Source organism: Gopherus flavomarginatus, chromosome 5 (assembly GCF_025201925.1).
Source record: "Gopherus flavomarginatus isolate rGopFla2 chromosome 5, rGopFla2.mat.asm, whole genome shotgun sequence".
NCBI lineage: Eukaryota > Metazoa > Chordata > Testudines > Testudinidae > Gopherus > Gopherus flavomarginatus.
The window spans coordinates 39,762,329-39,770,779 of NC_066621.1; positions in this window are offsets into that span (position 1 = coordinate 39,762,329).

An 8,451-nucleotide genomic window follows, 5' to 3' on the forward strand; every position below is an offset into this window, starting at 1 on the left:
AGCTATCCAGTAGCTATCCCATAGTTCTTGCAGTCTCCCCTGCCCATTGGTATTCTGGGTTGAGATCGCAATGCATGAGGGTGCAAAAACAGAGTCGCGGGTAATTCTGGGCAAATGTTGTCACTCAATCCTTCCTCCGTAAAAGCAGTGGCAGACAATCATTTTGCGCACTTTTTCCTTGGATTGCCTTGGCAGACACCATAGCATGGCAACCATGGAGCCTGTTTTGCCTTTTGTCACTGTCACCGTATGTGTACTGGTTGCTGCTGACAAAGGCGGTACTGCAGTGCTACACAGCAGCATTCATTTGCCTTTGCAAAGCAGCAGAGATGGTTACCATCCCTATTGCACAGTCTGCCATTGTAAATTGGCAATGAGATGAAGGTTATCAATCATTTTGTACTGTTAGCAATTGGAAATTGTCGAAGTTGGTTATCAATCATTTTGTACTATCTGCTGCTGTCATGGGTGCTCCTGGCTGGCCTCGCTGAGGTCGGCCGGGGGCGCATGGAAAAAAATGGGAATGACTCCCCGGGTCATTCCCTTCTTTATGTTTTGTCTAAAAATAGAGTCACTCCTGCCTAGAATATGGGGCAGATCTACTAGAGAGCCAGAGAGCACAGCCTCTTCGGGTCAGAGCCCCAGAGATCCCACAGAAATGATGAGTTGCATGCTATTCTAAACGGTGCCCCTGTAACAACCCCACCTGTTGCTTCCATCCCCCCACACCCCTCCTGGGCTACCATGGCAGTGTCCCCCCATTTGTGTGATGAAGTAATAAAGAATGCAGGAATAAGAAACACTGACTTTTTAGCGAGATAAAATGAGGGGGAGGCAGCCTCCAGCTGCTATGATAGTCCAGGCAGGACATTAAAGAGTCGGGGGGAGAGGAGCGCAGCCTCCTGTTGCTGTGATAGTCCAGGGAGTACAGAATCTTTTCTTTAGACACGAAAGGGGTGGGGGCTGATGGAGCTCAGGCTCCAGCTGCTATGATGAGGACAGTTACCCAGCATTTTTTACCATTTGCCAGGAATGACAGGGAGTCATTCCCATTTTTACCCAGGCGCCCCAGCCGACCTTACCAAGGCCAAACAGGAGCACTCACGGGATGATGATGGTTTTCCACCATTTTGTACCATCTGCCATCAGGAAAGAAAAGGGAGGGGATGCTGCTGTTCAGCGCCGCAGCACCGCGTCTACCAACAGCATGCAGTAGACATAAGGTGACATTGAAAAATGGCAAGAAACGATTTTTTTTCCCTTTTCTTTCACGGTGGGGGAGTGGGGATAAATTGACGAGCTATACCCTGAACCACCCCGGACAATGTTTTTGATCATTCAGGCATTGGGAGCTCAGCCAAGAATGCAAATGCTTTTCGGAGACTGCGGGGACTGTGGGATAGCTGGAGTCCTCAGTCCCCCCTCCCTCCCTCCATGAGCGTCCATTTGATTCTTTGGCTTTCCATTACGCTTGTCACGCAGCACTGTGCTGAGTCCCTGCTGTGGAATCTGTCTATCATAGCCTGGAGATTTTTTCAAATGCTTTGTCATTTCGTCTTCTGTAATGGAGCTCTGATAGAACAGATTTGTCTCCCCACGCAGCGATCAGATCCAGTATCTCCCGTATGGTCCATGCTGGAGCTCTTTTTGGATTTGGGACTGCATCACCACGCGTGCTGATCAGAGATCCATGCTGGGCAAACAGGAAATGAAATTCAAAAGTTCGCGGGGCTTTTTCTGTCTACCTGGCCAGTGCATCCGAGTTCAGATTGTTTTCCAGAGCAGGCATAATGGTGCACTGTGGGATACCACCCAGCGGCCAATACCGTCGATTTGCAGCCACACTAACCCTAATCCGACATGGCAATAGCGATTTCAGCGCTACTCCTTTCGTCGGGGAGGAGTACAGAAACTGGTTTAAAGAGCCCTTTATATCGATATAAAGGGCCTCGTTGTGTGGATGGTTGCAGGGTTAAATGAGTTTAACTCTGCTAAATTCAGTTTAAACGCGTCGTGTAGACCAAGCCTCAGAGAAGGAATGAATTAGTTTGTTTATTTCCTTTTATGACTTTGTCTTTTTGCATTAGAGGGATAATCAAATTGGGTTTTCTTTTGTGTAACTAAGGTTTTTGCCCAGAGGAACATCCTCTGTGTTTTGAATCTGTTGTCTGTGAGAGTAGCTTGTATGCTAATCTTGCAGAGGTATTTCTTTTACCCCTTTTCCTTAATTAAAAGTCTTCTTTTTAAGAACCTGATTGATTTTTTTCCCTTGTTTTAAGATCCAAGGGGTTTGGATCAGTGTTCACCAGGAAATTGGTGAAGTCTCTCAAGGTCACCCAGGGAAGGGTTACAGTACTTGGGAGGGAGAGATTTTTTTTTGGGCGGGGGGGAAGACAGAGTTTCCCAAATGATTCATAAACAGCTGTTTTAAATGATTTGGGTGGTGGCAGCAACCAGATCTAAGCTGGTAATTAAGCTTAGGGGTTCTCATACAGGTCCCCACATCTGCACCCTAAAGTTCAGAGTGGGGGTGAAACCTATGATAGGGCCCCCTTACTTTTCTTCCATACAAAAGATCAAATGGGGAAAACCCTGTGAAATCTTGGGGTACCTCCCTGTATGCATACAACAGAAATGGCAATAACTCATCCCAAATTTGGACCCTTTTCTTAGTGTACATCCCTAGCATGGATTTTAAGGTCCCATTGAACCTTTCCACTAAGTCATTGGCCTGTGGGTGATATGGGGCAGTTGTAAGCTGTTTCACCCCACACAACTTCCACAGCTCGTTGAAAAGTTGTGACATGAAATTTGCCGCTCGATCAGATAAAATCTCTTTAGGGAAACCCACTCTGCTGAATATAGAGAGAAGGGTCCTTGCCACAGTCTCAGCTTCAATATAAGTCAGAGCAACTGCCTCAGGATACCTGGTGGCAAAATCCACTACTACTAAGATATACCTGTTCTCTCTCTGGGTGGGATGCTGCATAGGGACCACTATGTCCGTGGCTACCCTTAGGAATGCTTCCTGTATCATGGGCAAGGGACACAGAGGAACTTTCTGAGGTCATACAGGTATCACAATACACAAGACCTGCAATAATGTTTTACACCAGTCTGTATTCCTGGCCAGTAGAAAATTCTCTTTAGCCTGTCATGTTCTCTGCACCCCTAGGGGGGAGCAAAAGGACTATCATGTGCTAGCTGCATTAGTTCCCCACAGTGTGGCTGGGTACAACCAACTGCTTAAAGGGCTGCCCAGTGCTTTTGTTCTTCCCCACAGGAGCCTCTCTATACAATTTCCCATGCTCCTCAAAAAACTTCTTATCCCCCTCGGCTGGGGTTCCCTCTAGAAGATATTTCTTTATGCTTTCTAGGGTGGATCCAGGGTTTTGCAGTTGAGCAAAAGACAGACAGCTAACAACTAGGACAGCATCCTCAGTCAGACATTTCCTCCGCTCTTTGCCCTGAGGATGTGCTGTCTTCCTCAGGCATGGAGGAGTTTGTCCCAGCCCCTCCTCCACCTGAAAGTAGGCTGCTGCCTTCTGTTGCAGGAGAAGCAGAGAGACTTTCTCCATTCCCCTCAGCAGTTTCTGAGGCCTCAACCCCTTCCTCCAGGAACCCAATATACTGGCATGATATATACCAGTATATTACCTGGCCAAAGGGTAGAGATTGTGGGGGTGGGTGAAACCACATTCCCCGTATCACTAGCTAAAATCCACATGGCACAGGAAGGTCTGGTAAATGATCTGACTGTGGGAGTAATGGACATGCTACTGGAGAACGACTTCTTCCACAAGGCTAGGACTGTTAGTGTGGTGACCCATAGCAAGAAGGAATATTGTATTGGGTCCCCACAAAACTTGCTAGGTAAGATGTGGGTGTTCCTGTCTGGTTTCCCACCAGGGCCTCTGTGCTGAGGACAGCTGCACTAATATGAGCTAGTGGGAGCTTATTTTCCCTCAGCTTGAGCATCTATTCTTCAGCTACTCAGTGGAATTACAGAGGTAGCTCTTTCTGGGCTCCTCTGTCTTGATAGGAGGTTTGGGATAGGAATTATCAGTAATGGGATGTTTTTGGGGAGGGGAATGTCCAGATTCCTAACCCCTCTCCTTTTTGCTAGGGATAAAACGGGACCTGCCCTTCCCACCAGGTTTAAACCCCTCTTTTGGTGATTTGCTTTCAATAGATGCCTGTGTCTGTTCAAAGGTATCAGCTAGAGATGCCATCTCGGCCACAGACTTAACATTTTTGTCCTATAGACACCGCTTTACATCTGCCTTATATGCCTAGGAAATGCTCTTGAGCAACAAGATCAAACACTCCCTCACTGCTTGTAACACCTTTGCCCCTCACCCATTTTCCCATCAATTTTTTCATTTTGTTCACATATTCCCCATTATTCATGCCAATATCCCCCTTTCATGCCAATATCCCCTCATTACTCATGTCAATATCCTTGATATTTGACAATATCCCTCTTAAGATTCCTAAATTTAACTCTATATGTTTCAGGGCTAATCTAAAACCTTTGCAAAACAGTGTTCTTGAATTTATAATTGCCTAAAGCCTCCTCAATGGGCATTTCATTCAATACATTTAGAGCTTTATCAGTTAATTTCACAATCAAGGTAGAAACTCTCTTGGTGTAAGGGATTTCATGTACTTCACACAGCCTTTCAGAAGTAGTTAAATATTCAGAAACATCATCTGCTTCATTGTCTGCAGGACATAAATGGTCTCAATTGAGGATTTTTGGAGTGGTGGGAATCATTGGGATCAATGTGTTCTGGTTCTGCTTCTCTAAGTCCAGTTGGTGGTTCTGCTTCTCTAAGTCCAGTTGGTGTTTTCTATCTCTTTCTTTCTCCTCAGATTCTCTAGCTTTTAGTTCTGGGGCCTTTAGATGCAGGGGCGGCTCTAGCCATTTCACTGCCCCAAGCAAGGCGGAGCCGCGGGACCAGCAGACCCTCTGCAGGCACACCTGTGGGAGGTCCACCAGAGCCGCCTGCTGCCCTCCCGGCGACCGGCAGAGTGCCTCCCATGGCATGCCACCCCAAGCACGTGCTTGGCATGCTGGGGCCTGGAGCCGCCCCAGCTTAGATGTGTTTGTTCTGGTTCTCAGATTCTCTCTCTCTTTTATCTTGATATCCTTTAGCTCCAATATTCTCTGGGGCTCCCTTTCTTATTCTGCAACCTGCAGTCTAAACAGCTCCAGCTTCATAGTGGCTTCATTGCTTTCACTTATTTTCCTGCTTTTCTGTCCCTCCTTCCCTTTCCCAAAATAAGCAAACAGAAAATAAACTGGTGCCTCCTCCTGACTGTCCTTAACCACCATATCTGTGTTGTGTGTTATACCCTTAGTCCCTGTGCTTGGAGAACATAAGTCCACCAGGAATATCTGGTGGGCATTGCTGAGCCACAAGGTGAAGCAATATCCCAGTGTGTCTCCTGTGAGCAAGTCATTGAATTGTAACTCCTCTGATGGACAATGGCTGGTGATGTCTGTTTGGCACCTGCCCGGGCATTGGTTACCTCCCTTGCTATTGTCTTTGGGGGAGCTAGTATCTGGATCTTCCCAAACCCACAACATATTTTGGTGACAACCGTACAACACAATTCTCATAACTTCATATGCATTAATGATATACATATTTAGTTGGAACAGTGGGTTTCAAAGGATCATAACCTTTCTCATGATACCTTACAAGGCATGTTTTATATGCATGTGATGGGGTGGAAGAGACCCCATCCACCGCTCTTGGTCTCCAGGCCATGAGGCCTAAGGGCAGGAATCCATAGAGATGCCCTGATCTGCAGGGTTTTAAGGCCTACTGGCTGGAGTCTATATAATTGCCTTGCTCCACAGGGCAATCGGGTCATGTGACCCACATCTGGGGGGCAGCCCTTCTCTGTGAGGCAGTAAGGCCTAGCATCCAGAGACCATAGGGGTACCCTGGGGTTTACAAGGCAATAAGGCCTGATGGCCAGAGTCAATAGAGATGCCCTGGGTCTACAGGGTGGTAAGGTGTAGCAGCCAAAGTCATTAATGATCCACTGGGTTCCTTGGTATCCAGGTCTAGCGGCCAAGTCGATGGAGATACTCCTGTGGGCACAGCTGTATGGCCCAGCGGCCAGAGTCAATAGGGTGGCCCTCTGGGTAGGGCTGTAGGGCCTAGCAGCAGGAGTCAATAAAGTCATTCTCTGGGCAGTGTTGCACAGGCTAGTGCCGGGATTCAATAAAATTGCCCTCTGAGTGGGGCTGTAGAGTCAAGCAGCTGCTTGGGGTGAGGGGAAGTGTGGGACGCCTCCCAGAAGGAGGGGGGCACAGGTACGGGGACCCAGGCCCTCCCTGCTCCACCAGGGCCCAACCCAGGGCCCTTGCAGTGGCGAGTGAGTCTGCTACTGGGTCAGTGGGTATCCAATCCATCAACATGCTGACCAGCCTCAGGACAATGACTTGTCCCTCCTGCGCTACTTGCTATTTTGTCACTACCGTCTGTGATCTGTGCATCTTTGCCATCTCTGGGTTCTTCAGCCTCTGCAACTTCCTGTAGCCTGGACCTCCCTGGGGTGTCCACAGGTAGCTGGGCATCCGTGTGGGTCTCAGCGCCTCTGGCTTCTGCAGTCCGGGGCTTCAGTGGTTCCTGGGCATGAGCCAGGAAGGAGCATCCTTCCTCTCTGGCACTCAGCCCAGACTGAGCTGGGTTGCTCGCTCTTATACTACTGCTACACCTGGAGCATGCCCTGTAGAGACTTGAGGGCGTGGCTTCCTCTACCCACAGTGAGGAGTTAACCCTTCCCCTCCAGTGCAGGGTGAGTTTACTCCATCATACACCCTCTCCCTCAAGAGGGTATCTGCTGGGGGCTCTTTCTTTCTCCCCTCCCCTGTTATCCTAAAAAAAAAAAAAAATTGGCATTGGCATGTAGTTTCCCAGGGTGATGTGGTACCTGAAAGTCATGTAATTGCAGGGCAAGATACCAGTGCATGATTCATGGGTTTGTATCCTTCATGCTCTTCAACCATCACAAGGGCGCATGGTCAGTGATCAGTCAGAATGTATTTCCTAACAAAAAATACTGCAGAGCTTCTATGGCTCACTTAATGGCCAAGGCTTCTTTCTCAATAGTTGAGTAGTGCGTATTTGGGGTCTCTGGGTTCCCTCTTATACTGCTGCTACACCTGGAGCATGCCTGGTAGGGACGTGGGTGTGTGGCTTCCTGTACCCACAGTGAGGAGTTAACCCTTCCCAGTCCAGTGTGGGGTGAGTTCACCCCGTCACAATGCAATATCATAATGATATGCAAGTGATTAATATGGGGGATACAGGGCATTCCCCTGAGGTATAGAGTGCCACAAACACCAGATAAACCACTACATTACTAACTACACTAAATTAAGCAACAACTACAGACAATATGAGAATTCCTGAAGGCTGGTTAACCAAAACTCAAAGAGCGACAGTGAGCTCCAGCTCTTCCCCACAGTGGTCAGAAGGAACTGAGAAAGAGGCAGCAACCATGCACCTTTTTATCCTCGGCTTGGTGCATGAAGACAGGAGGGGTGCATATGCTGCTGCAGATGTAGCTGAAAGAATCTGACTTGAGTGCTTTGGGTGCACATACACCTACAGTGGAATGTATAAGTGCTCAGTCATTTGAAGGAGAACATTCTTTTTTTTTTTTTAATCCCTTACATGTTTCTGGATGCAATATTTGCTAGTAATGAGTTCCACAGGTGATTTCTGTGTTTGAAACAAATACTTCCCCTTTGATCAGTTTAAATGTGCTGTTTTTCAGTGTCATTGAATGTCCTCTGGTTTTTGTATTATGAAGGAGGATTTGTGCATAATGAGAGCATGACAAAGGACCTATTGAGAGCAAAATATAGTGCTCAGCGGCTCTTGGGATTTGGCCTGATTTGAATCAAGTATTAAGGATGATCCTTGGACTGGGCTGAGTGGTGCTTGGGGCAGGACCAGTGCTGGATTAAGGAATAACATAACTGAACTACAGCCTAGGGCCTCACAATAGGAGAGGCCTCTAAAAGAGAAAAGAACTGACTCCATTTCAAATTTTATCAAAATCGGTTGATAAATAAAGGAGATATGAGAAAAAGAAAATTCTTTCTATATAGAGACATTTTCATTCAAATATGACAGAAATATGCATATCTGGCTACACAAACACCCATACCCTTATCCTTCACTAATTGTTCATTATTGACAGGCGGGAGGCCAGGGCTGAGAAAAAAACAATAATTGCACTTGTAAAATTACTATTTCTACAACTAATTCTGCTATCAGTATCCCAAGGCAGCGTTTTTTGGCCACCTGCTCCTGCTAAAATTCTGACTGTCTTTTCATAACTTATTTAAATAAATAAAAAAATTAATGTTCTCACTGCTGATAAAATCGGGAAAATTGTGAGATCAGAGAGGGCAGTGTCGTG